Raw genomic sequence first — 24665 nt, 5'->3', positions numbered from 1 at the left:
ATGAAGACAGGATGGAGAAACCAAAACCCTGATTACTTTTAATTCTCTTTCTGGAATAAAATAATTTTTAAAACTAGCACACATTTATCAGGTGTGTGATCTACACCTGCTGAACAAAATCCACGGGTCTTGTTAGAAATAAGAAACACCAGATAAGACATGGCTACGTAAACAGCTATGCTAAATTGTGTTGTAGAGACTGTCATTCTCTCTCCATGAAGAGCAGAAGTCCGCAGGAGTTGGAACGCTCAAAAGGAATGCTGGTGGGGAGGAAGACTGTGAGTGGGACCTCAGAGACTGGACGGGCAGGGTCTGACTGGTAGAAAGGAGAGAGAGAGGGTGCTATGGGCTGGGTATTTGATGTCCCCCAGAGGTGACCTGTTAAAGGCTTAGACTCCAACATGACACTAGTGGGAGGTGGTAGAATCTTTGAAAAGTGGGAACAAATGGGAAGTCTTTAAGTCACTAGGATGTGCCCTTGAGAGGCATGGTAAGACTCTGTTCCCTTTCTCTTTTTCTTCTGTTTTCCAGTCATGACTGAACAATTTTGCTCTGCTGCACACTCCCATGGTGATCTACTACCTAACCATAGGGCCAGAGCAATGGGGACAGTTGATGGTGGACTGGAGCCCCTAAGACTATGAGCCAAAGTGAACCTTTTCTCTTTATAAGTGGATTGTCTCACATATTTTGTTACAGTGACGGAAAGCTGAGTGATATGGTCCTATCAATGAATAGAGGGCATGTCAAAGAAGGGGGTAATCTGAGGAAGGGCAAAGAAGGGGGACTGGGAGTGGTGGCTCATATCTGTAATGTCAGCACTTGGGAGGCTGAGAAAGGAGGATTGCTATGAGTTTGAGGCCAGCCTGGGTTACAAAGTGAGTACAAGGCCAGTGTGAAATGCATAGTGAAACCCTGTTTCAAAAAGACAGAAGAAGAAGAAGGACAAGGAGAAGGAGGAGGAGAAGGGGAAGGAGAAGGAGAAGGGGAAGGAGAAGGAGAAGGGGAAGGAGAAGGAGAAGGAGAAGGAGAAGGAGAAGAAGCACGGAGGGCCTGAGGCAGCAGAGAGGTTGGTGTGCCCGAAGGAAAAGAGAGGAGGGAAGCATGTCCACTAATCAGGACAGGCCGCAGCATGCAGGCTCTGAGCATCAGACAAGAGGAATCAGGCGTGGACTGTGATCTTCTAGAACCATAGAAGGTTTCCTAATAAGGAAATGGTAGGCGGTAACACCACTCTAAAGAATCCCTTTAGTATTTTCCCTGTGATTAATAAAACAAGACAGGCATCTTTGAAGACGGTGGAATTTCAGTTAGAAGATTCAAGTATCAACTATAGAGAGATATGCTCATGGAAAAAATGATTTCCCTCATTCACAATGATATCCTCTAGCCAAACGCTCTTCTTCTGAGTGTATCTACCAATATGTGCACAATCACAGCTTTTAGCTCTTGATACTGTAGACTAGACTGCAAGCCACTGAGGAAAAAGATGAGGTCTTATGTGTCTTTTTATTCTTAGAGCCTAGAAGAGTGCCCAGCATGGATCAGAAATAGCTCTTGAAATACTGAATGATTGAGCCTCTTCATTCCACCCAGAATCCATAACTGGCACCTAGAAACCAGCCCTCAGTTGGCAAGTGGCTCTGACATATGTTTTGCTAAACCACTTACACATCACTACTGAGCTCAGTCCACTACACGAAGTCAGTACACAAAGTGTCCAGATTAAATTACATGGAGCTTCGTGCTCCATCCCTGCCCTCTGGAAGTCCATTTGAGACACTAACCTCTTGGAAGAAGATATGGCAGACTTTCCACCTGTACATGATGCAGGACTGCTGTGCTTTTGTTACAAACAACAAGCTAAAAGGATGGGCCAAACTAAAAAGTCCATTTTTGCCTTACTGGTTATTTCTTTTGCATAACAGCATCATGACAACCACAAATGAAATAATTTCAAAAATAAGAAAAATTGTCCATATTCTCATTACTCTAAACCATCAAATTATACTCTGTGTTCTGCAAATTTCCCTTTTCTATAGAATTATTGATAAAATTCTGATAAGTAGATATACACCAAACCTGGCTCTTACATTTTAAAATCACAAAAACACAGACTGGAGTGACCCAGTTTTTAAAACTGACCTGGGTTATTTGAGTCAAATGCAAGTTCAGGATATGGCATTGCTGCCAGACTCACTAAATGTGATCTTAGATTACATTCATAATCACACAGTGTCCAACTAAGACCTGGCCAATCTCCACTCTGGACTTACCAGGCCATCAGTTCTATGTGTAATTCTGGCACCATATTTTAAGAATTTTAACAGTATCAAGCAGAAAAGAGATGTGAGAGAAGACATCAAGCAGTTAAATTGTGGGTTACAAGTCTAGTAATTAAAAGTGCAAGTTCAAACTGGGCACGGTGGTACGCGCCTATAATCCCAGAACTTGGAAGGCTGAGGCAGGAGAATCATTCTGAGTTCAAGGTCAGCCTGAACTGCATAGTGAAACCCTATCTTAAAAAAACCCAAAGAAGAAAAAAGAAAATAATAAAAGTGCAGGTTCTAGAATCATACTATATGTACAACCATAAATCTTAACTTGACCAAGGGCGAGTTCCTTATCTTGGCTGTGCCTTCATTTTTCGTTTTGTAAAATAAGGATAATAACAGATCTACCTCAGAGGGTGGCTGTGAGGACTGCGTGGCTTAATGTAAGCTGAGGTGCATAGAGCAGCACCTCACACAAAAGAAACACTCGGTGAATGCGAGCTATTGTTGTTGCTGTTTTCATTATTACAAGGAGGCGGTGAGATAGAAGTCACTGTAGAAGAAACCAGAGCAATATCTTCATGTACTCCTCTCTAATATTTCCCACTGGTCCTGACACTACTAACTAAAACAACATATTCCCTCTTCCTCAGGGTGGTCCTGTAAATGTTGGGAGAAACTACACGAAAGGGACTGAATTATTCTAGAAGGTAGGATTAAGACTAACTGCAGATATTAGAGGAAGCTGATCTTCAGTTCAGTGTAAGAAAGCTATGAGAACCATTAAAAAATGAGCCAGGTTTTCTCAGAAGGTAACGAATCCCAGCTCCAGAGGGAGAATCCTACACTGTGTGAGAAGCTGCTCCAGAGCAGTTTCCCTTGGATTTCAGCCATTTGTAAAAATGTTTTTAAAACATTACAAGGCTGATGAGATTACTAACTTCTGCAGGTGGTACTGGGAATCGAACTCAGAACCTTGCACTTACCAGGCAACATTAATAACTTGTAGTTTGATACAATACTAATCATGTCTTCTTTCCTCATCATTTTAAAGTAATTCAATACACAAAAGAAGGGAAAATCTCACAATAAAGTCATCACTTGAACTGAATATACAGCATCACAAGAAACTCTCTCTGTCTCTCTGCGTCTGCCTCTGCCTCTGTCTCTGTCTCTCTGTTATGGTTGATACATTGTATCAACCTGGGGAGTCTAGAGGTTTGGCTAAGTGACTCAGCAGGAAGCCAGGGTGCTTACTTTGTATACATCCTGAGCCTGTGGAAGAGCATGGCATGGAGATTATGTGAGCGCTACATGCCCCTTAGGTGGGGGTAGCCTGTTTACAATGTAAGGGAGGGAAAGAGGCTGCTTGGCTCCATTCCTCCCTTTTGCTCTGGCTGCATTGTTGTTCGGCTGCCATTTCCCCTTTGCTCTTGTTGCTTTGCTACCTTCTGCCTCGGAGCCAGCAAAATATGCACTGAAACCTCCACAAACTGTGAGCTAAATAAACCTTTCCTTCCTTAATTTTGGGCGTTGGGTATTTTGTCTCAGCAATGAGAGAAAAGTAACCAAGATACTCTCTCTCTGCTTTTCCACATTGTCCTTGTTTTTCACTCTTCATATGCACCAGTGGAGTAGTTTTCCTGGACCAACCCTGACCCAGGATGCATGTGGGGAACCATCCACGTGTGTGATACTTCAGGGTCTTCTAAAGCCAGTCAGTCTGTGACCCTGGCAGGCAAACATCATGTCCAAAGCCTTCAGCCACATACCAGTGCAAGCAGAATTAGAACTGCAGTCTTTATTCACAAAGAAGATACTGTGGAATCATAAATGAGATTGACCATTCCCATTTATAGACATGAGGGGACTTTGTGATAAGTGATAAACAAGAAGGAAGTTGCTGAATAGTCATGTTTATTTGAAAAAGTCAAGAACAGGGATTAGAAGGAAGTAGTACAGTGGGATTGACTTGCCTCGAGGCAGCTGTGCTAGCCTCCATGGGCATACTCAGGTAGGTCAGAAGGATGGTGGGAAAGGAACTTGGGCTTAAGCAGGCCATGGCTTCAGATAGAGAGTTCTAGACCAAAAGTGTCAGCCAGACAAGAGTTCGTGCTCTAACTCTGTCATTAACGTACTGTTTGAACTTGTTTTTGTTTTTGAGGAAGGGTTTTGCTATGTAGTTCAGAACTCAAGGCAATCCTCTTGTCTCAGTGTTAGGATTATAGGTGTGAACCGCCATACCTGGCTCTACTGTTTGAACTTGGATAAAGGCCTTTAACCTCTTTATGCCTCAATTTCCCCATCTGAAAATATAGATTACTGGATGATTCTTAAAACAGAATTCCTTCTGACATTACACTGTCTCTGATGTTGCCCAGATTAATCTCCAGGGATAGCTCTAAGTATCTTGCTAAGGAAGCGCAGTACGGATATCATGGTGCTGATGAGTAAAGAAGCTGGAGTAGGACATCTCTGCATTCAGTCCATGAGATTTTTAGTCAGGCGTTGTACCCTTTGACCACCAGGCTTTAAGTGACATAATGACTGAGTAGTCAGATAAGAAATAATTACCTGGCACTAAATACTCAGGTCCAAGACTCCTACCCATTGGCATTGAGAGCACTGCATGGCCTCCCTCTAAGTCTGTTAGAAATAAATTCTAATTGCACACCCATCCTCAGCCCTCTGAGTCACAGGCAGTCTGAGTGCTTGGTTGCAGAGGACCTGCAGAAGTTCCCTTAGTCACACACCCTAGGCCTGGCCAGGTAAGGCCTCTGATCTTGGGTCCATACCTATAAGTCTAGGTATGAATCTGAAGCCCTGTAAGGCATCTTGACACCAGTTAGGCTAAACCTACATTTTCCTACATGGGAGAAGGAACTGGAGATGCTTAGATCTCTCTATACTGGGTGAAAGCAAGTGATTTACCCAGAAGTCCAGGAAGTGAAGACCACAGACATGTAGTGGTGTGGGTTCACAGAGAGGATGGCTCTGCAGAAGCAGACGGATGAAGCGATCACTGGCAGACCAGGCCTCCCTGGCCCGGGGACATCCTCTGCAGCGCACACACATCAAGACCCAGGCCCTGCCAACTCTCTGTCAACAATGTCACTGCTCCTTTATTCATGCCATTGTCACTAACCAGGTGGCTTGCTTTCTCTCTCCACAAGAGTGCAAGGGCCCCTGATAGTTCTCCTGGCTTCCATCCTGACCCTGTCTTGCCCTCATACTCACTGCCATGGAACCTTACTGAAACACAAACGAGATGATGCCCACCCCTCCTTAAAACCCTTCCAAGACTCCTCAGTGCCTGGCAGAGGCTGCCAACTGGCAGCCCCTATGTTGACTCTTGCTTGCCTGGTGTTTTTATAAATTCTGCCAATATCTAAACATTTGGGAAATTTATATTTCCACAAAAAAAAAAAAATGACTTAATCATGCCAATCCTGCATTTCCACGTGGCGTTCACTGGATGATGACACTGGGGATCACCGCCTCCTTTTACCTGGGTGGCAGTCTTCCTCTTTGCCCCCTAGAGACAAAGCAGGTGTCACCGTGGAAGTCTCTCCTGTCATGGGTCTAGACTCTGAGAGGCTGACTCCCACTGCCTGCTGAAGAGTTCAAGGTGACAGCACGGAGTAGGTGGGGGGTGGCACATTACGTTCTCAGCTGTGCTATGCTCAGCTGCAGGCCGGGGGAGGACAGCCAGTGCCACTCCCACCTGGACCCGCTAAGTATTCTGTCCTTTCAACTGGACACCTCCTCCGCATCTAGCAGGGGCATAGCCACAAAGACCTTTTCGCACTTTTCCAGAGGTGCCTGTGGCAGCACGCTGGAGAGACCCATCCCCCTTTGATTCCTGAGGCTCCGCCCCTGGGCCTAGCTTTTCCCTACCCCCACCTTGGTGGCAGCTGCACCCCCTCCTTTTATTTCCATCCCACTCTTCCTATCAAACCCCTAACAGCACATATTTTGTTAATTGTACAAACCTAATGGGGGAATGCATTGGCAAAAAAGGGTAATGGCCATCAGACCAGCAATAAAACAAAATTAATGGCCCATAGGAAGAAATCATGTCCACTTAATCCTGGCTCTGAAACTCTAATAGAATAATGGAATACCAACCGAGGGTTTTTTCTCTCTATGCAGATTGCTTACACCATGTTAATCACTTGCAAAGCAGGCCACATACCACTCTGGCTCACATGACCCTCCAGGGAAAGTAGCCGACCAGAAACATTCAGTGTGAGGCTCATTACTGACATGCACCACCGCAGCACCACCTTCCTCCCTCCCCCAGGTGACTCGGGGACAACCAGTGTGGGGCATCATTGGGAGCTGTCAGGTGTGGCGGGCCAGAAAGCAAGACATGGAAGACCCAATAATAGCAAGCATTTATTGAGTGTTTACTATGTGCCAGACACCGGGCACATCCATTCTCATTCTCCATAGCCGCATGGTGCCATAAGGTTGCCACTAGCCACATGTGGCTCTTTACACTAAATTCTAATTAATTAAAATGTAAAATTCAGTCTCTTGTTGCACTAGCAGCATTTCAAGTGCTCTACAACCACATGTGGCTAGTGGCTGTTGTGTTGGATGGCTCACTGCCTTCCATGATGAATGGAGAAAATGCACAGAAATGTTCAGTGGCTTGGTCAAGGTCAAACAGCTAGTCAGTGACAGAGTTTGGGACTATAATACAGATCCCCTGAGCGATAGTCCTCAGTGGCCAAGGGAGAGAACAGAGCCATGCCCAGGCCCACAGGTGCTGTGTGAGAAGGAACAGGTATCCCTGCAGCCGCCTGGGAGAGTCCTCAGTCTGGTCAGAAGGGGGTGAGCCAGTGGACAGCACTTTGAGGAAAAGCACCATGAGAGGATGTGGGCGTTGGTATGATATTTGATTCAACTACTGTTGGGAAAATACTAAAGTGGTATATATTACAGTTAAAACTACATTAAACATACACTTAGGTTGTGGAACCCCAACTTGAAAATGTATCCCAAAGAAAGAAAACTATTGATACATAAATATAAGGCAGCACTGTACAGAGTGATAAAAGCAAAAACAAGGTAGGTGTCCACCAATAGGGGAATGACTGGATAGGGCAGCAATATTATTGCAATATTATTGCAACTATTAGAAGAAGCAAGTTAGATCTGTATCTTTTGCCATGTGAGATGGTCATAGTGTTCAAAGCAAGAAATGTACATAGCAGAGTGATGGATGCAGTTAGGTTCCATTTCTGTAGAAATGGAGAAGACCGTAGTATGGATTTAGGCTTCTGCAGAAGTTCGTGATACAGAGAAAGAGAGGATGATTTCAGGGGTACTGATGGAAACTCACTGGTTTTAGTACATCTTGCCTTGTTTCGCCGGCTGCAGTGAACACTGCTACTTTTACAATTTTTGAAAAGAGATTTATTTTTATTTTAAAGACAAGAAAAATAAACAATAAAAACAATGGTGTAAAACTTCAAAACAAGATTGTAGGAGAGTAACAATGGTTAGTACATTGCATACTGTTATCTTCAAAGTAGCTGCTCATATTACAAGATATAGGCTTGAAAAATTGATCAAAAGATACAGGCATAAACCTTTCTTGAAAAGAAATTTAATGAAGTTAAAATGATTGACAAAAGGAAGAAAAAAGGTTTGACTTGAGAGGTAGTCTTACTAGCTGTATGGTCCTGGGCAGGTTCCTTAACTTCTCTTGGGCCTGGTTTCCTCACCGGGAAATTGATAATAATAGGAATGTGTCATGAAGATTGATGAAAAAAATCAATTTATACCACTGCCATATGGCAATCACTCAATATATGGCCTTCTGGTCATTGTTGTCAGAATTCCCTGCCAGGAGCAGTTACTCCTGGTTCGGTCATCCTGGGCTGTCTACTGGCATTTGCTTATCTACCTCTTGGGGCTCCTGTATTTGGCCTCATATCACAGTTTTAATGTGTCTATCTCCCCACCAGATGCAGACTTAAGCTCCCTGAAAGTAGGAACAGATTCATTCAATCATCCATTTATTCCTCTAATAATTATGTCCTAACCATAAAACCAAGCACCATGCCTGAAACAGGAGATACAGAAATGATCAAAGGAAAGTCCCTGATTCCAGGAAGCACACATTCTAATGGGAGGAAGAAAGATAGATAAATTGATAGATGAATAGATAGATATTCAAATACTGATAAACACGAAGAAGAAAAAGGCAGCAGGAAGGGAGAACAAAAGTGACTGGAAAGTGCAGGGTGGATATTTGAGAGTGAGAGGAGCAAAAGCTGTGGGGATCTCTGAGAAAATGCCCTCTGTAGCATGGGCTACAGGCCAAAGAAGGTCAGCAACTGCTCAAAAGGCATTGGTTTAAGAATAAAATAAAAACAGTCCCAGTACTCCGGGAGGCTACCGCAGGATTATCAAAAGTTCAAGCCCAGTATGGGCAACTTAGTGACCTAGTGAGACCCCAAATAAAAAATAAGAGTGTGGATATAGTTCAGTGCAAATACTCTGGGTTCTAGCCCCAAAATTAGCTCTAACACAAAAATGAATAAAGAAATTAAGTAATTTAAAATAACAATGACTTGAAGGACGGTACAGAATAACTAAAACACCTTAAAAACATGCTTCCACTTCCGAGGATATGCCATATACCCAAAAGAATTGGAAAAAGACACTCATATACTTGTACATCTGTGTTCACACCAGCATTAGCCACAAGAGCCAAAAGTAGAAGCAACTCAAGTGGCCACTGATGACAGATGGATAAACAAAAAGTGGCTTAGCTGGGATCTGAAACATCTCCCAGAGGCCCATGTATGGAAGGCTCAGTCACCAGCCTATGGTGTTTCTGAGAGTCGGTGGAGCCATTAGGAGGTGGGCCTAGTGAAAGAAAGTTAGGGCCTTGCGGGTGTGCCCCTGAAGGGAACATTGGGACCCTGGCCCCTTCCTTGTTTTGCTTTCAAGTACTCATGCCATGTTGTACTGTGCTGCCACAAACCCAAAGCAACAAGGCCAAGCAGCCATGGACTGAAACTTCTGAAACCATAAGCCAAAATAAGTCTTTTTCTTTATTAAATTGATTTTCTCAGGTATTTTGTCACAGGGACAGAAAGTTGACCAACATAGTGGTATAAACATATAATGGAATTTTATTCAGCCTTTAAAAGGAAGGAAATTCTGACAGTGCTATAACATGAATGAACTCTGAGGGCATCATTATCCTAAGTGAAATAAGTCAGTCACATAGGGCAAATACTGTTTGATTCCTCTTCCTTAAGGTACTTAGAGTGGTCAAATTCACAGAGACAGAAAGTACAAGGACGTTATCAGTCTAGGGCTATCCGTAGGACTATCAGTAGAATGCCAGGGGCTGAAAGTGGGGTGAGGTGGATGGGAAATTATTTAATAGGAACAGAGTTTCTATCTTGCCAGATGAAGAGTTCTATGGATGGACATGGTGATGTTCCACAACAACATCAATAAACTTCAAGACACTGACAAAAAATTGCTTAAGATGATTATGTATATTTTTATAAATTTTAAAAATATATGTACTAGTTTTTCTCAGTTCCTATCAGGAAAAATTTTTTTGAAAGATCCTAGAATTTAAAGAGCAAGAAAAGGAACAGCTTATCACCCTAAGGAGGAGGATAAGGAGCCAAGGATTACTGGCAGAGAAACGAGGAAGCCCGGAGTCTTACAGCCTCCACAGGAGACCTGCAAGGAGGAACGGGACTGGGCTCCTGGACCATCTCCTCCCAAGGATGAAGCTGGCCAGGCCAGCCTGCAACAGGGAAGGCGACTCTCCTGGGAGCACCGATCTGAGCCAAGGTGACTACAGAGGTTTGCTACTAGAAAAATGAGAAATGCTATAAAATCAAAAAACAAAACAAAACAAAAAAGGAAAACAACTTGGTAGGGCAGGGAAAGAGGAACCAAGTCTCTAGTCTGAAACGAACACCTAGGAACACACCCATAACAATAAATACTATAGGAAATCCAGAAGGAGAAGGTAATAGGAGGCTAAGAAAGAGATTAGAGGATTTGGGCTCATCATCTGATGCGGCTGTGAGAGCCTGGCATGTTAGAAAGAATTCAGGCAGGACCAAGGGAACAGCCTTTGTCTCCCTAGTCCTAGGGCATTTTTACACAGCACCTAATTCTACTGACCTCCATTTCTTCACCTACTGAGCCAACAGGCTCAAACAAAGTAAGAAGAACCTTAAGGTTTTAAGGGTCCACAAGCCTCTCAAATTTTTTTCCAGAATGGGATTATGTGTACATTTTTCTGGGGAAAGACTTAAAACTTGTACCAAGATTTTGAGGCTGTCCACATCCCCAGAGAGGTTAGGAACCAGTGGAAAAGATATTCACTAGGTTCACATTCAGCCAGAAAATCTTAAGATTCCAAGAAATCTTGGATTAGATGCCAATAAATCTTTGGGCCTCAAATAAATCCAGATGTTTATTCCTGCCTTGCCTGCAACACAGAGATATTATAGAAATGTAAGGAAATAACAGAATACTTTGAAATGTTAAGATGATGTCTCCCATGTAAGTAAGTATTCTTTCTGTGTGCTTCATAGGAAGCAAGAGGAATGCTGGAGCAGACCTCCAGGAGGCGGGAAGAAGCTGGCTCCCATTGTGGGAGAGCAAAGGCAACACGAGAAAAGGAGGTAGATCTGCTACAGGATGACTCTTGGCTTTCCTCATTTGCTTAGAAATGAAGAGGCCCTTATTTCTGCCAGTGGAGAGGAATCCAACTCCAAAAGACAAGTACAGCCTCTTCATGAGGTATAGCCAGGACAGAAAGATGCATCTCTTTGTATAACTAGTTCTCATTCTGCATCTGGCTTTGCTTCGGCCCAGGAATTCTCAGTTGTGTGACAGAGGAAAGTGACAGTCTGAGGATCCATCGGGGGAAACAGTGCAGGCAGAGGACAGCATTTGGCCACCAGAAAGCAAGACTCAGACTGATAGCCTGCATAATGACTAAGCCAGGATCACTAGGGCACAAGGAACATTTAGTCTGGGGTCAGCTCCCACCAGGCCAGAGGGAGTCGGCCAGAGGCACAGGGAGGACGAAAGCTTAGCACCAGCTCCCAGTGCAGGAACCAGCATTAGAACAGAGCACGGTTGGGCCTAAGCGTCATGGAGATCATCTATTCTTCTCTCATTTCATATCTGAGGACTTGGCTGGGCAGGCAGTAGGGAGTCTTTTCAGGGAATCTAGGGTTGGAAGCCATGCCAGGAATTCCCTTCATTCATTCCCTAGACTGGGGATCAAATATGAGCAACAAATCCAGTTCCCTGATCTGAAGGAGCCTACAGTCTAATGAGGGGCCAGAGCACCCATCGACTGGGAGATTCAGTACAATACTCCAGCTGTATAGGGAGTAGGACAGTTCTCCCCACAGAGTGTATCCTAGGCTTCCTTCCTTTGAGGAAGTTATAACCAGATAAGGGGGAAGGGTAGGCTTGGCCACTTTTCCCCAATGCTGAACTGAATAGAAAAAATTGGGGTGGCAAGTCCAAAACAAGGCAAAAGTCATCCACAACTCTGGGAAGGTTCCCACTTTGGGTAATCAGAAGGAGCCTCAGAGGGCCCGGGGATTTAGATCAGCAGCACAGCGCCTGCCTGGCAAGCGCAAGGTCATGAGCTCAATTTCTGATACGGAAAAAAAAAAAAAAGCAACAGAAGTCGCTTCAGAGTGCCCAGCACCATAGGGAGAGCTGGTCCCTTCTCAGGCAGATCAGCCACTGGCCTCTCCAAATGGCACCATGGCATATCCCATTCATTATTTCCTAACTCGCCTCCCAGGGCTGGTCCTGAATATTGTTTCATAAATAACTTAACAGGGCTCCAGCTTGTTTAGCTGAGGTTGGGCAGATGTGCACAGCGCTGGCTGATTATGAGGGAATTTGGCCGCGCTGAGTGGTTCTGAGACGCAGATTCTCTGTGGAGGGGCGGCTCAGTGGAGAAGGCAACCACACGGCTGGTGTCCCCACCTGGATCCCCGGATCACAGCAGGATGCTAAAAGAGCATTTGTTTCCAATTGTTCTTAGCCACTAATCTGGCTCCAGGGTATAACACCAATCTGAGAACAAACGGAGTAGGAAAACTGTGCCTTTCTTAAGGAGGCCCAATATCACCATAAATAGCGGAGAAGCCAGGAGGTTTCCTGAGCTCACAGCACAGGTCCTTGGCCTTCAGGCCCAGAGGTAGGGCAGCAGGGCTGATAGCTCTGCTTTCCAGCTTTTCAGCCCTGGAGTTGCCCCGGCTGCAGTGCCATCTGCTGAGCCGCACCTGCTCATTGCTCCTTTGAGGTGCCTCCAACAGAGGACAGATTATTCTGATCGCAGGTAGATAAAGTGGGGTCCCTCGCTAGCAGTAACTACAAAGAACAATTTCTCTCCTGCGCAGCTGACAGTCTCCACCTGGCACCTGCCAGCAAAAGAGCTTGCAGGTGTTGGGGTCTTGCAGGTGCTGGGGGCTGGCTGGTGACTGTGGCCATGCATGGAAGGGACCGTGAAGACCCTCTCTACGCAGGACTTGCTCAGAGGCCCTCTGTCAGGCTGCAGTAAGGTCAGCTGGAGGTGCCCATCAGGAGAAGACTCAGACGAAGCTCTGTTTCTGGAAGACTGAAGAGCTAGCACCCTCCTAGCGGTAAAAGGATGGAGCTGGTGAGCCACAAGCTGCTTTCTCAAGACAGATGTGTAAGACTTCCAGTGTACAAGAGGCCCTTCTTGTGGTTAAATTGCCTTTTTGTAGCTTAAAATAACTAAGTTGGAGAACTTTCAGTGTGACCCTCTTGAAAGTGAACCAGCAGATAGAACCAACTCTCCCAGCTTGCACTTGCAACCTGGGATCTACGACACAAATGCCTGCCTCACCGGCCTACAATTTAGCTGCTCACCAACCTCATACATTCACATAGTACAAAAGGACTGGAAAGGGAACAATTTCTAAAAACCCACATGAGTTGTCAAAATACATGTTTCAAAGTCTTTGTACTAGTGTTTATGCACCTTATTTAGAAGAGCTCTCTAGGCTTTGCTCAGGGCTTCTTGGCTCTGGTTTTACATACATTTCTAACAGGTTATGCTGCCTGTTATCTTGGACCTCAGCTGATTATAAGACGTAAAAAGGACGGGGCTTGGGCTTCCCCAAAATGCAAACTGAGGGCCTAGAGTGTTGACCAAGGAGAGAGCTAAGAAGCCACCCGGTGAGCCATCCAGTCAGCCTCAGTCATACTCAGGATAACTGATCTAGGAAGACAGGAAGGATGCCCACTCTTTATAAGGTGCAAAACATCCTCAGAGTACTTTAAGAATAGCCCTGTAGCTATCTGGCAAACCCTAAATGAGCCTCCTTGATGGTTCTAGGATGCTCATTCCTCTTCTAGTCTAGCTTGCATGTGCAGAAGTTATTTGCATGCATTCCTAGTTGAGACATTCATTCATTCATTCATTCATTCAACAGACACTGAGGCCTATATGGATGCCGAGTCACCCCAATAAGGCAGGAAGCAATGAAAGCACAGATGTCTTCTGTGCATTACAGACACACCACACACACACACACACATTCACACACACATGCACACACACACTAGGAGCACCCACTACATATTAAGTGCTTGACAGATGTGTTATACAGATGAAAGGCATCTGGGAAGAAGGGAGATGAGCCAGTCTGTCTATCCTCTAACCAGGCCCTAGGTACTTAGGTGAGAATTGTGTGAGGTGGGGCTATAATTCAAAACAAAACTAAAAATGTCACATTACTAAAAACTTCACGCTGTTCCATCCCAGAAAAAAACACAGAAGACATAATGGTCTTGTGAAAAATGTAGACAAGATCTCTGGTACATATTATAAAGAAAGATAAAAAGAATGGGGAATGGTTAAAAACCGCAGCTAAGAGGAATTAAAAAGGTGCTATTGTTTATATTTAGATCTCCTCAAAAGTCTCATGCACTCATAGGTAGGCCTTTGAGGAGTTACTGGAGCATGAGTGTATGGTACTGGGTCATGTGTGTGATACTGGATTAGTCCTCTGACTGGTTTAGCACAGTTCTAAGTGTGGATGATGGATTTACTGAGCAGAGACCTACCCTGGGTGTGGGTGGCACCAACCAAAAGGTTGGTATCCTAGATGGAATGAAAAGGGAAAAAAGGAAGTTTCACTGCTTCCTGCCTGCCACGTCACAGACTGTTTCTCCTTCGCCATGCCTCTTTGCTTTGGAGCCAGCCAACTAGGGACTGAAACCCTACAAACTGTGAGCTAAAATAAACCTTTCCTCCATTAACTTTGGGTGTCGGGTATTTTGTCTTAGCAACAAGACAATAACTAAGACAGGAGGATAAGAAGCCACAGGGCTGAGGTGTTCCTGAAGGTCCAGCTTTCTCACCAGTACAGTGAATGGGTGGGGCCTGTTGGGGCCATTTGGGTCTGGAGTACTGTTGCTCCCAAGTCAGTTGGGGTCTGAGTTTCAGTCAAGGGCCCCATGTTTGAAAGGCAGGATTTTGCTCTCCAGGTGCCAGTCAACCACCCCAAGTCATGTATCTGTTTTCTTCATACCCTTGTTTGGTCTCTGGCCCGGGTCTTCAACCTAGAAGATAACCAGTGACTCCTCCTCCCCTTCCCAGCCCCTCAGGCAGGGGACATGGGTGCAGGCGCTAGCATCATCTGTGGATAGGAAGTTTTTACAAGACTTACAGGAGATGGTGGGGGAGGGGTCTTGATTCTGAAAATCTGTCCTGAGGAATGCAGGTTAATAATTTATAGATACATTTTTTTAAAAAGCCTTTGGAAACAAATTGAATACAAATTGTGTGACAGTCAAAGGAAATGTGCCAGTGTTGCTCAGTGAAGCATAATAAATATATGCAGCCCATAATAATAAGTTACTTAAACTCAGGGCACTAAATGATTTATTAATTGTCTTCTAATCCTTTCCAGCTACAACTAAAACCAAGACTGTGGCTGTATTTCATGTACCAGCTCTAAACGCCGCCAGCATCCAGCAGTGTGCCTGCTGTTAGCGGTCCAGTCCATTTTTATCCCAGTCCCCAACTCTGCAGATGGCTTTGGAGCAGGGAAAGAAGCTGAGGGGATTGGTGTTCTCATCATGGGGACAGGTACGTCCAAACACACATCCCACCCCACTGACTTGTCACAGGAGTACCACAACCACATGTCCATGTTACCTCGCGTACCCCTCACTGTTTCCCCTTCTCGTCCATCTCTCCCACTGCTGTCAGTGCCAAGGTGTCCCTGAGAGGACATTAACCCTGACAGAGCACAGGCCATCATTTCCTGGGCTGGCCCAGGACCCGGCTCACAGCCTGAGTCCTCTCCAGCAGCAAATGATGAACCCAAGAGAGCAGAACAGAGCACCACGTCCTGCTCGCTCTCTAGGACATCCTGACCCAGAGGGGAATGTGGATTCTTGCTGTCCTTCTGGTCTTTGCAATGGAAGCTGCAGATACTTAGTGCTTCTGTTCCCTGGAAGGCGTGGTGATCAGGCACCTGTTCAGAGCTACCTGAAGACTCAACACCTATCTTGGGATTCAGACCTGGGAGGCTGTGCTGGCTGGAGGGATCACCAGCAAACCAGGAGCTTATATCCTTCAGTGAATCAGAATTTAGCAAAATGTGAAACTTTGGAGGAATCATCCCTTTCCATTGGCATCTAGGAATATGAGGAAACAGGACAAGGTTGGTCCCAGAAATGGAGGGACTAGAGAACCACAGAGACCAACGGCGAGGTGTTCTCCAGGGCTGATTATGCTGGGATGAGAGGTTGCCTCCTTTCTCCCCAGCATGCTTCTCTCTGATCTTCCCATCTCAGAGGGGGAGAGCCACCTCTAGAAGCTGCTCCACGTTCATCTTCTCTCATTCCCACACCCAACCTGTGGGGATTTTGTTCCCCCAAATACTCTCCAAATCCACTCCCTTCCACCTCCATAGCCTCTGTATAATTCTGATCCCAGGGACAGAAAACTAGCAGCTGATGGCAGAATTGCTGTGGCATTGCCATATTTTTTATTTCATATTGTTTTTTAAAAGGTAACATGTAACGTTGTTCAGAAATCAAAAAGTATAAAAATGTATACACTGAAATGTCTTCCTTCCGGTTCTGTCTCCCACCAGTCCAAGTAAACACAAATATACATCGGTGACTTTTTTCTTTTCATGCACACTTTTTGGCACTCTGGAGGGTTTTTTGCCCTTTACACAAAATATATTTTTGGAGATCTTTCCACACCATAGAACTTCATTCCTCTTATTAAATGCATAATATTCCATTGTGAGGATATTCAATAATTTAACTAATTGTCCCCAATTAATGGACATTCGTGTTCTTTCCAAGGGTTCACTATTACAAATAATGTTGAAAAGAATATACTTAAACATAAGTTGTTTCCTAGATATACAAGTATCCCTTTAGGATCAACTCCCCAGTATGAAATTGCTATGTCAAAAGGCATATGATTTATCATTCAGATAAGCATCGCCAGTTGCCCTACAAACAGTTATACTGACTTACACTGGGAGACAGGCTGTTTTCCAAGGACCTTGTTATTATACTATGAAAGCTTCTCAAATTCCTGCCCATTTAAAGGGTAAGTGAGTAATGGTATCTCATGATAATTTAATTTGCATTTCTCTTATAATTGTGTGCAAGCTTGACTATCCTTTTATATGCCAAGAACCACTTGTCTTTTCTTTCCTGGGAATAGTTTGTTCATACCCTTGAACTATTTCTCTTATAGGGTTGTATTTTTCTTGTTGATTTTGAGGAGTTCTTTGTATATTAGAGCAAATAAACCTATGGTAAGAGTTATCTTTTTCCAGTTTATGATTTTTGTCAACATTGTTTATAATTTTTTGCCAATGCTTTTCACAGTTCCAATTTGAATACCAACAGGCAGATGGCAAATACTTGCCCACTCGCTTCAGCCTCCACTACTTCCCACAATTTTGCAGTTGACTTGATTTACTCTTTTTAGTTGCTAGCCTGCATAGCAGTGTGGAGGTCATAATAGTTGTCACCATCTTGTGATCCAAAGGGAAGTTTATCTGAAAACAGAGTTTATGAGAGGATGACAGAGAAGGAACCTGGGTGTTTGTTGATATCATTGAGCCCCTGAGCAATCCCTGCCCTATAATCAGCCCCGAGGCAGTGGTGGTCCTGAACTTCATAATATGCAACAAAATTAATTCCTTACTGTTTAAGCCATTTGGGGCTGAATTTGATATTACTGGCAATCAAAAGCTTTCTAACAGACATACACTTGAATGCCTTTTTTGCAAAAGTCTGGTCCCCTCTTACCCATGTCCATTGTTGTTTTAAAATAATAATGTTTTAAAATATAAGCCTGACAGTGTCAACCTCCAATTTAAACACTCACTGGTTCCTCATCAAAATATAACCAGAGTGTCTGAGCACTCTCCCCGTCCTTGCTCTCTCCTCCTTCTCTGCTCACACCTCCATGTTGTTGCTCATTCTCTCCCCTCCCTGGAAGGCCACTTCCCTCCCTCTCCTGTCTCATGTCCGGGGCAGACTGCTCTGGCATCACTTCCTCCCAAAAGAATGTCAGACCAAGTGCCAGTCCCCACCCCACCGCGGGGCATAGCTCATCTCCTCCACAGCTGGATGAGTCTCAGTGTGTATACACCTTTCTACATGGCTGAGCCCTCAGCCAGTGACTTCCCCATGAGCTCCTAAAGGCAGGGACAAGGTCCTACCTGTTTCTTTTGGTTTTTCTCCGGTACCAGGAACCGAACTCTCGACCTTGCACTTGCCAGGCAAGCGCTTTTGCCGCTGAGCTAAATCCCCAGCCCCACCTACCTGTTTCTTAATCCCTACAACCCAGCCCAGTGCCCTGCTACCAGGGGTCCACTGTTCAGTTCACCAGTATTTGCAAATCTGAATGGAGCTCCTCACTCTCATCTTCACAAATGCCCCCTCAGGTCTCCTGCTGCCCAGCTCCTTAGAACCAATGCCTTTCCGCCCAAATCCATGTCACTTTAGAAAAAAGGTAAAAGAAAGGCCCTATCCAAATGTGTCTGCTCTGAGAGGAGAAACAGACAATCTGTTGAATCACCAGACAAAGCAGCACCGTCTGCCTAAGGCATGGTGTTATGGCTTGGATCTTGAGTGTCCCCCAAGGCCCTTGTGTTAAAGCCTCAGTCCCCAGGGTGGTGCTCTTGGGAGGTGGTGGAACCTTTATGAGATGAGGCCTAGTGGGAGGTCTTCCGGTTATTGGGCATGTGCCCTGTGAGGACATAGTGGGACCCCTATCCTTTCTATTATTTCCTGGCCAGGAAGGAAGTGGCTTTACTCCACCACTGCTGGTCACATGATATGCTGTATACACCTAAAAGCAAGAGCCAACCATGTCTGGACTGGATCCTCCACAAATGTGAGCCAAAATAAAGCTTTTCTCTTTATAAGTTTGTTGTCTTGGGCACTGTTTTAGCAACAAAAAGCTAACATATGAACACAAGCCAGTGTCCCTGATGCTGTAGAAAAATCATCTAGTGCAATAGAAAATCAAGGTTATGGGCTGGGTGCCTGGGCACTTGCTAGCTGTGTGAACTCAGGCAAATTACTTAACCACTCTGTACCTCAGCTTGCTTATTGATGAGGGGTGGGGGGAGACTGTTGTGAAGATGAGATGCGTGTAATTATCTCACAGAAAGCTCTGTCAATGATAGCTAGTATTTTCCCCCTTGGGGTCAAAACCAGCTGCTTAGAAAAATGAAGGAAAGTCCACGCAAAGCTGACCTCAAACCCTTCACCGGATGGGCCTCGTTGCTAGCAGTGTGAGGACCATACAGCAGAGCTATATTTATAGTGGGTGGCCAAGCAGAGGAGCGAGCTGACATTGCTGACACCTGCTGCGTGCTCCCTGTGCTAGGTGGTGTACACCTGTTACCACACACGCTTCTCACACCTACAGTGCAAGCAGGTATCTGCAGCCAGATCTTACAGATGAGTAAGGGTTAGAGGAGTTAAATAACTGTCTAATGTGTCTGTGGTCCTAAACCGGTTCTGTGGAGAAGTCAGGATCTGACCCCAGCTCTGCTGGCCTCTCAGGGCTGAGTTCTGTTCTCCGGTCTCCTGTTGCCTCCAAACTACATGGGTAGAGGGCTGGCCTGGGAAATCCAGGACTTGTGTTCCCTGCTGATTCGGCATGAGGTGACCAGGGAGGCTGGTGGAAGGCAAGAACAAAGGATGGGAAGGGGGCAAAGGGGGGACGGAGGAGAGAAGCTCTTAAAAAGGTTTTGCTTGGGGCTAGAGGCGTAGTTTAGTGGTGGAGCATGAGCTTTGCATCCATGAAGCCCTGAGTTAATCCTCAGTACTGAAAAAAAAAGGAATAAAGAAAAAACAAAAAGGAAAGGAAATAAAAAGAAGGAAAAGGTTTCTTTCATATCACCAGTGTCTTGTTTGAGGGTGTGTGTGTGCACACGCCTGTGTGTGTGACTCCATGGCCGTGCGTGCCCGCATTTTACTTGTATGTGTGTGCTTATGTGTATTTGCATGTACATGGTTCTGCATCCATGTACATGAGTGTGTATGACTGTGTGTGTATGCATGTGTTCACAAGTGTGTATGTTGAAAGGAGGAGTGCAGGAGAACTAGCACAGACTGGCCTCCTGCCTCTTGCACTGCCTGGCCAGCCAAGCCTGCACATGCCCCATGTGAACTCTGCATGTGGGCAGCAGTGGGAGACCTCACCTATTAACTCGCCTCCAACAGTGCCCCTGTTTCAGGCAGTTCAGGCCATCCATGTGACACCAGTGGCATCATCTTTGTTATTAGCCTGTGACTGACCCAGGAGGACTGCCAAAGGGACAGTGGAGAGAAGGCGGGAGGGAGGAAGCTACTTACTAGTTCCGACAGCCTTCCCTGGACAGGGCTTCCTGGTCCAGCTGCACTTTGGCCTCTCTGGGAGAAGAGAGCTCTGGCAGAGGCTTTCTGTCTCTGTGTCAGCTCTCACAGACACCTGAGCACCGGGGAACAAACACCTCATACAAGCAATCTCTGGAAGAAGAGAAATAACCGCAGTCCTGGCAACCCAGCAGGGAAGGGATAAAGGATGGGGACTCGGGAGAAAGCTTGGTTTCTAGCCTTTCCACCCCCCAGCCAGGTCTCTGAGGCCGCTTCTACTGACCAGGATTGCCCTCTAGTTGATCTCTCCCCATCCTGTGGAGGATTATCCCACCTCACACCACCTATGGGAAGAGAAACAGCATCAATCAGAGAGGGGCGCTCTTGTCCAAGGTCGTACAGCCTGTCAGAAGCAGACTGACTGAAAGCACAGCTCATCTTTCTCTTCCCAGCTCTGTCCCCTTCTTGGCCACCTGTTGCTCCAAGTCCTCTGAGCTCTGTTAAATGACAGCCAGAATCAAAGACTTTTCTCCCCAAGCAGGGCAAACAGACACAATCTTTGGGGCCTGGATCCAAGACGAATTCTTACTCTTTCCCTGGGCTGAAGGGAGAAAAAATATTCTCTTATTTAATATAAAAACAACCCTGCAGCAGGGGAAAGCTTCATTTTCTGCATTCTTTAAACCTTGTTTGAACCCGGTGTCCTCCAGTCAGTCTAGCGGGAGGCAACACAGTTGGTCCATTCAAGTTAGCAGCAAAGACTGACCCGAAAAGCCCCCTTTAAGCTGCTTTGAAGTTAGTAAAACAAGATGCAGAAACTAAACAATTGCATGTGGTATGTACCACCCAACCCCGGGAAGAGGAAAACAAAATTAGCGCCCAAGGATCCTGGGGCTTTATGATGCCTCCAAAGATCCTTTGCCTCCACCCTCTGGCTTCCATCAGTTACAGGGGAATGGGAAATAGCAGTCCCCTTATCGGCCCCTACATTTCTGGCTGGATAACTTAGGGGAAAGTTGTATCCATTTCACAGGTGACAAAAGCAAGACTCAAGGGGATGTCAAGATCAGCTGAGTCCCACAGAGTAGCCCTCACCTAACTCACAGCCCCCAGCTTTTCCTTTACTTTGTATAGCCTTGATTAGAAAACCAGTGATTACTGCTCTGCCTCCCAAATCCGGCTTCCTGGAGGGAGAAAAACAGTCCTCACGGTGCGAGCTGATATTTGGACAGTCTGAGGGCCGGCTCCCTCCTCCGGAAGACAGGGCCTTCCCCTCCCAGGACTGAGCAACTGCCAAAACAAGAGGAGAAGGCTTCCAACAAAAGTTTGTTTTCATGGAGATTTTATTTCCTTAGCAGAGGCTCTCCCACCACAGATTTCTCTTTGTTGGAGCTTGCATGCAGAAGTCACCAGATACAGAGCCCCTGACTCTGTGGCCCTGGGGGGTCTCCCGCCTTTATCTCTCTTTCCAGGCCCATAGGCAGCCCACTGCCCCACTCAAAAGGCCCTCTGAGCCTCTCTGGAGAGAGGGGATCCTAGAAGCGGACAGAAGCTTTGGTGGGGCTGAAAACCTTCCACACCAGGGTAGGGAGGAGAGAACATGGTAGGGAGCAGCGAGGGGGCAAAGCGGGGGAAGAGTCCAGGTCTGAGTGCAGGCAGGGAGCGGGGAAGCCAAAACACAAGGCCACCATCCGTCGGGCAGAGCTGTGGTCCACGGCAGTGGGGACAGTCACTAGGGGCTCAGACAGCAGGAGGTAGTCCTACAAGGCTGCTCCTGGAGCGTGGCTCAACTTGCACAGAGGCAGGGCCAACCTACGCAGAACTTGAGGAAGATAAAGCCTGTGTCTGACGAACAAGTTTGCTGCCCTTTTTAGGACCAGCTGCTCTCCCCAGTGCACAGTTCAGAGATTTTCACTTCGGCTTGGCAAACAGCACTAATTCACGCGTCGTGCACTGAAGGAGTGCGAGAGAAAATCAGAAGACAGGCTGCTCTGTGGAACACACCATCAGCAGTAAAAAGACAGGTTCAAGGGGTTGGTGGCCTTCAGGGCGGGCAGCATGTGGAGGCCACTCTGATGAGATTCCAGCTCCTCCTGGAAGCTGTCCTCCAGGAAGTGAATTCTGATGCAGGATGGCACCACATGGACAATGGTGCCAGGCAGAGCTGGGTTTGATTCTCCATCCTACAACCTGCTAGCTTGGTGGCCCTGGCCAAGTGACTTGACTTCTTCGGGTCTCATTCTGGTTATCTGCACAAATGGGGATAACAATATCCCCAGTGGGTACGGTGAAGTAATACAACAGCCTCAAAAAGCCAAAAGTGTGTCTGGTACATAGTGGACAAGCAGTCCCCTGCCCTTCCCCTGTACTCCTCCTGCTACAAGGACTGAGGTTAAGCTGGCACAAGCAGCCCTGTCTCTATGTTGCCAGACAAATGGTTTCAGACTTTTTCCTTGGAGTGTGCCCTCTCACCTTTACCCAGGGTTGCATGTAGCCAGACAGTAGGAAGGTCAATGCTTATATTTAAGAGCTTATCTTTATTGTGAGGAGACAAATACGTAGTTTACAAGGCATTTTTCATTTGTTCTTCCTCAAATGTTCTGACTCCCATTTAACAGATGAGGAGGTACAAGTGACTTTTTGTTACCCAACCGGTAAGGAAAAATGTGCCACTGAAGCCAAGTAATGCCTGATGCCAGATGTCTATGCAGACATGTGCTCCAAGTACCCTGAAAAGGGCAGGGAAGGGTGACAGTGTGAAGAAGCCTGGGGCTCATACACCATGGGAAGCCACAAGGGATGACTGCTTCTGAAGATGGGGAGAGTAAAACTTTAGAGCCTGGATTTTAAAGACTAGAAGCTGAAGGCGTCTTGGAAGGGCATGTTTGGGGCAAAAAGGTAGGAACAAGAAGACAACTTCATGCATTTGATGCTAGTCTAGGAGTCTAAGGAAAACTGTATTTCATCTTTGACCTGTAGATTAGAGAGAGGGAACCCTGGGTACAGGAGAAAAGCATTGGCATTTGCTTTCCAGATTACCTTGCAGCAAGTCAAATGTAATCTATGGAAGTCTACTTTCTTGACTATGTTGCACCAAGCTTTAGGTCTAGAAACCTTAATTATCCATATACCTATAAAAGCTCTACCATATAGAAATGCATAAGGATAAGGAGGAACAGGGGAGCCCACTGGGTTTGTCCCAACTATAGAAGCAGCAGAAAGGACTTTCAGCTTGGGAACGGGCTATGTCAATTGTGCTTCTTCACCACACACACTAGCTATATGTGTCCATATAGAGCTATATGTGTCCATATAGCACTATATGTCCTTTAGCTTTGGGGCACATAAAGGCAGGCAGTGATGTCCCTTCCCTCTCTCCTCTCTTCCTGCACAATGCTGAGTGGTCTCTGAGGAAGCTGAACTCCCACTGACACTCCTCAGTAGTGCTGATCTGCCATGGTCAAGCCAGGGGCAAAACCACCAGGATAAGGAGGGGAGCAAAAGGACCAGGAAGATGAATCTTGGAGGATGCCCTGCTCAGATTCCAGGATCTCAAATCCATGGTCGCCAGCTCCAGGAAAAAGGCTCTCTCCCCTTGTGGGCTTCGGCACACACAAGACTGGTTCTGGGCCTTCAAGCCGATCTCCTGCTTAACCAGCTGCAAATGAGCTCTTTCAAAGGGAGGATGAAGAATCTCTCCTGGGTCCTGGGAAGCCATGAGCCTGTATTGTGAAGCAATTTCAGACAGTCTCCTCTTGCTTTCAAATGTACTTAATCAACATGAATAGGATTGCGAGGGTTGGAGCTCCTACAGGTAGAACTAACGGAGAATAATGCTCATAAATCATTTAGCATGCAATCCAAACAGGGGTGTTTTTTCTTTTTTCTTAAAGGAAAAGACAATGCTAAAGAAACAGAGCCATACAGGAAATTGAATATACCATGACTTGTCCCCACATGTAAGTGTCTCCAAGTAGGGCAGGGCAGCTTAGTTATGTCATTTTCATCTGCAATCTGACCCTCAGTACAGATTATCTTGACTTCCTCCCTCATCACCAAAGCTCAGACCAGCAGAGGGGTCAGTGCTGAGGAAGGACAGCTGATAAAACAGCTGCCTTTCCACCTACTCCCTCAGCCCAAGCCAGGGACTGGGTGTCTCTCCTTAGCGGCTGACTCCCCCCGGGGGCAGCTGGGCCTGCCTGAGCTGGGAGCTGCAGAAGAAGCAAGAGGCCCAGAAAACCCAAACTGCTTTCTTCCAGACACCAAGTCATCGCTGGCCTCTCAGAGAGGCCTTCCCTACCCACCTCCTGATAGGATAACACGCACACAGCCAGACACTCTCAACCGCTTTAACCCGCTCTGTTTCCCCTCCCCAGCAATTGTTACTACCTGGCATTCTATTACATAGATTTTCACTATGTGTCTCTTTTACCAGGATGTAAGCCTCATGAGGGGCTGAATACTTAGGGTTTGGTTGAC

At 46.0% G+C, this 24665-nt stretch overlaps 1 protein-coding gene across 3 annotated transcripts in view; it reads right to left on the bottom strand.

Moving 5' to 3' along the window:
* Pknox2 (PBX/knotted 1 homeobox 2) overlaps positions 1 to 24665 on the bottom strand; it is a 254067-nt gene that overhangs the window by 187897 nt on the left and 41505 nt on the right. The window lies entirely within an intron of this gene.

This window comes from Chinchilla lanigera, unplaced genomic scaffold (assembly GCF_000276665.1).
Source record: "Chinchilla lanigera isolate Chin_1 unplaced genomic scaffold, ChiLan1.0 scaffold00011, whole genome shotgun sequence".
NCBI lineage: Eukaryota > Metazoa > Chordata > Mammalia > Rodentia > Chinchillidae > Chinchilla > Chinchilla lanigera.
This window is presented reverse-complemented; position numbering and strand designations above follow the sequence as displayed.